The following is a 5170-nucleotide window of genomic DNA, read 5'->3' on the forward strand; positions in this document are numbered from 1 at the left end:
AGTCTTTACCTCATCTCTTATTTTCCATTTCCATGTCCTCTTCTTTTCTAGTACTTATTACAAATACTATTCCTCATTTATTTGCTTGTTTTACTTGTTTATTACTATTTTTTCCCCCTGTATCCCCAGGGCCTAGCACCTGGCTGCTGTGTAGACGAGCTCAGTAAATACTTGTCCATGAATAACTGTGATGTGGTGCACATGAACTATGGCAGCAAGTTGGAGGGACGCCCACCTCAGCCTCGAGGGAAGGCTCCTGGAGGATGTAATCCTGTGTTGGGATTTGAAGGATGAGCAGGAGTCAGTAAGGTGGAGCATGTGTGTGTTGTTCCTGTCCCAGGCATAGCGCCCCAAGCTGACAGAGAGTCCAGCATGTTCAAGGGGCTGCAGACATTTCTGTATGCTGGAGGTGAGAACATGGAGGGCGTTGGGGAGGGGGGTGGAGAGAAGGTTGCAGAGGGAATCATGAGAGATGAGAGCAAAGATACAGCAGAACCAGGTTATTAAGAACCTACCTTGTGAGAAAATCTGAGGAGAATGGACTTGATCCTAAAGGCAAAGGAAAACTATTGAAGGTATTGAAGTTGGGAATGAGAAGGTCAGGTGCCACAGTCTTTGATGTTCTAGCAAAAATGTGCAGGGCCGCCCCAGGCCCCCTCTAAGGTTTGAGAGTGGGGCTATAGGTGCCCAGGAGCCAGAGTCGAGAGGTTACATTGCAGAAGTTGTTTCTTTCTGCAGAGTGCATGCCCCCTCCTCCATCTACTCTGGGGGCAGGGGCAGGAGCAGGGAGCACCAGCTGCCTCAGGCCCATGAGGCCAGGCCTCGCAGGGCCCCACCCAGTGGCCCTCAGAGCTTGTAGAAACCCTGCCCCTCCTCGTTGGCTGGCTCCCTTTCAGAAGCAGAGTTGGAGTGGGGGCCCCAAACCTGGTTACTGGAGCGTCAAGACTATGAGTTGGAAAACACATTTTCCCTGCAACATGAAAAAATGTGTGGCTTCCTAGGATTCCCCCCACTGGAATCATCCATGGAATGTGCAGAATAACAGCAAAGCAGTTTTCTCTTGGAGACATATGGAAAACAGTTTGTTTGCTTGGAGGAAAATCATAACTCGTTATTTTTCCCTCTCTGGAGGAAAATTAAAACTCTCACACATTTAGTCTTTTCAATCTCTTGTTTGTCTTGTGCTTTTGAACCAAAATGCAGGCATGAGGAGAGCGGTGCTTGTTGGTGAACAGGAAATCTTAGTCAGAGAGTTAGTTCCAGGGGCCAAACTACAGGAATTCGAAACCCAAATCACCCATTCATTGTCTCTATGGCAAAAATGTGGTCATCAGGCCACAAAGCCAATGACACATCTTTCACAGAAGGGAGGATGGCATGATTATGTGGTGTGTGTATTGAGGAGGGGGCACAGAACAATAGATAATGGTGAAGTGTGAAAAATCCAAACGTAATCTCCAAAGCAGGCTTGAAATAATCTCTCCTTTGGAGACCTGATCTTCCCAGTCAAGATGGAAACAAAAGAAAATGGCCTGTCTTTCATTTGGTTCACTGATCCAGAAAATGGGCCTGGGGAAGATGAGGCGGAACCGAGTGTTTGAGGTGAATAAAAGGAGCCAGGAGGCATTCGTTGGAGATTTCTTTTGCCTAACAGCCTCCTCAACCTGGAGCCTTCCTCTCCCAGGAGACCCACTGGAGCTGCCTTCGTCCTTCCCTCCGCATCCCTCTTTGAACAACCTCAGAAGCTCTTGGTAACATGAGAAACTATATGCAGGGCTTCAAGGATGCATTCTGAACGATGACTCATGCTAGGTTGCTCACAGCCTCCCCTCTCCACCAGTAATTCTTCCAGAGAGCATTTAGCTGATTTGGAAAAAGTATATCAAATCCCCCAGAGAATAGTGTGCATCTTAACTGTGGATGAATGTAATTCTGATCCTTCTCCGAATGCTCACAGTTTTACAAACTGAGTAACCCACATATGCAAAAAACTGCTTGCCAGCTTCTGAAGAGAAAGTTGATTACCCCGAGGGGGAACTGGGAATGGGTGGAGGAGATGGAGATTATTCTCTGGATAGGCCATTTGAATAGCCTTGTGGGTATTTCCAGAAGTAGGACCAAGTGAGCCAAATTAATCATGCTCTCCTCCTTAAAAAACATCTCACTAAGCACCTAACATGTGCCAAGAGCTTTACTTTAATGCTTGCAAAGATTTATAAAAAACATGGCCATTGAACCTTGAGCGAAGAAACACATGGGGTAAGTTCCACATTCAGTCTAGCTTTCTGTCAGGGACACTTTCCAAATGGCAGCTCAAGAAAGTAGATCACAAAAGACAGCAGTGGTCTCAATGGGTGGAGTCAACAGAGTTCAGAGTTCAGGCTGCAGAGGTGGCTGGAACGTAAGGGGTAGAGTCTGAAAGAAGAAAGAACCGAACAGAGAAGCTGCCTCAGAAATCTGCATTCAGGTCTTCTTCAGTCTTTGGCCAAATCCAAATTTGTGTATGTGCAAGGCAAGAGGGACTTCATGGCCGGGCTAAGGGACTGTGAGCTGGGTGGAGATTCTTGAGGTTACAGAGCAATGTAAGACATTGGGTTTCTGGCCACTCACAGTGTAGCTCTGTCACTGAACACTCTGGGTATTCAGTTGAGACCCCAGAAAGGCCAATCCTTAGGAATAAGACTGTTCCAGCCCTAGCACATGGACTCTTCTTGGCCCACATTAACAAAGCTTAAAGCTAGCTCAACAGGATCAAACTGGGCCAAAGATAAACTGAATATTTACCAAAGCAATGCTCAACACTCAATACTCAACATTCTTTAAAAGAAAACAGCATAATCCAAACTCAACACAGTAGCATTCATAATGTCCAGCATTTCATTAAAAAAATTGTTAGACATACAAAGTAGCAAGAAAATGTGACCTATAACCAGGAGAATAAAGTCAATAGAAATAGACCCAGGGATGACACAGATGTAGGCAGTAGCAGACAAAGACTTTAAAACAGCCATTACAAATAAGTTCAAGAATTTAAAGGAAAAGATGGACATCTCAATATAGAAATTTCAATGGAGAAAGAGAAACTTTAGAAAGAGACAAGTGGAAATTATAGAACTGGAAAACCCAATTTATGAAATGGAAAATTCATTAGATTGGACAATGAAGAAAAAAAGATTGGTGAACTTAAAAACAGGTCAACAGAAATGATCTAAACTGAAGCAGAGAGAGAAAAAAATTTAAAAAAATGAACAAAGACTTTGTGACCTGTGAGAATACATCAAGCAGTATAAGATATGCATAAGTGGAGTCCCAATAAAAGAGAGGAAAAAAATGAGGCCAGAAAAGAATGAAGAAGTAATGACCAATATTTTCCCAAATTAGGTGAAAAAAATGTCAACATACAGATCCAATAAACTCAATGAAACTTATTTAAGACAAACACAAGGAAAACTACACCTACGTATATCATAATCAAATGGCTGAAAACCAAAGATAGAGAACATTTTAAAAGCAGCCAGAGAAAAAAGAGGTTACATACAAAGGAGTAAGGGTAAGAAATATTGCTGATTTCTTATCAGACGTAAAACCAGTCAGAGGATAACGGGAAAACATCTTTGAAGTGCTGAAATAAAAAACAAACAAAAACAACACAAAAAACCCCAAGTCAACCTAGAATTCTGTATCCAGCAAAAATAGCCTTAAAAAAAAAGATAAAATAAAGACATTTTCAGGTAAGCAAAAGTTGGATTGATCACCAGTATACATGTAGTATGAGAAATATCAAAGGAAGTTCTCCAGAAAGAAAGAAAATGATTCCATATGGTATCATATCTTTATGAAGAAGAGTATCAGAAATAGAAAATATGTGGGGTATAAATATAAAAGACATTTTTATCATTTTTTAGTTTCTTTAAAAGACATTTGACTGCTTAAATGAAAAACAGTAGCAAAGTATTGTGAGGTGTATAATCTATGTTGAAAAAACATGTATGGCAACAATAGCACAAGAGATGAGAAGGGGGTAAATGAAAGAATATTGTGTTAGATTCTTACATTCTATCTTTACATTCTAAGTGGTATAAAATTAATTCAAGGTAGACTGTGATAACTAGAGTATACTTATTTTCATCCCCAGAGCAATCACTAAAAATTAAAACAAAGAGGCATAGCTAAAAATCCAACAGAGGGGGCGGCCCAGTGGTGCAAGCAGTTAAGTGCGCCGCTCCACTGCAGCGGCCCGGGGTTTGCCAGTTTGGATCCCGGGCACACACCGATGCACTGCTTGGCAAGCCATGCTGTGGTGGCGTCCCATATAAAGTGGAGGAAGATAGGCACGGATGTTAGCCCAGGGCCAGTCTTCCTCATCAAAAAAGAGGAGGATTGGTGGATGTTAGCACAGGGCTGATCTCCTCACACACAAAAAATAAAATAAAAATAAATGAACAACAACAAAAAAATCCAATAGAGAAGATAGAATGAAATACCAGAAAACATTTAATTAATCCGAAAGAAGGAAGGAAAAGAGGGAAATAAGAAACAGAGCATAAATGGGACAAAGAAGAAACAAATAGCAAGATGGTAAAATTAAACCCAACCAAATCACTAACTACATTATATCTAAATAGACTAGACAGTCTATTAAAAGGAGCAAAACTGCCAGACTGGATTGAAAAAATGAGACCTAATTATATGATGTTTAAAAGAGACACACTTTAAATATGAAGACACACACTAGTTAAAAGTAAAAGAATAGCGGGGCCGGCCGCGTGGCTTGGTGGTTAAGTGCGTGCGCTCCACTACTGGTGGCGGGGGTTCGGATCCCAGGCGCTCACCGACCCACCGCTTCTCCAGCCATGCTGAGGCCGAGTCTCACATACAGTGACTAGAAGCATGTGCAACTATGACGTACAACTATCTATTGGGGCTTTGGGGAAAAAAAGGAGGAGGATTGGCAATAGATGTTAGCTCAGAGCCGGTCTTCCTCAGCAAAAAGAGGAGGATTAGCATGGATGTTAGCTCAGGGCTGATCTTCCTCACACACACACAAAAAATAAAATAAAAAATAAAAGATAAATAAAATAAAAGAATAGCAAAAGATAACCATGTAATGATTAATTGTAAAACAAGCGAGTGGCGATACTAATATCAGACAAAGTCAAGGATAATTACC

Source organism: Diceros bicornis, chromosome 31 (genome assembly GCF_020826845.1).
Source record: "Diceros bicornis minor isolate mBicDic1 chromosome 31, mDicBic1.mat.cur, whole genome shotgun sequence".
NCBI classification, from domain to species: domain Eukaryota; kingdom Metazoa; phylum Chordata; class Mammalia; order Perissodactyla; family Rhinocerotidae; genus Diceros; species Diceros bicornis.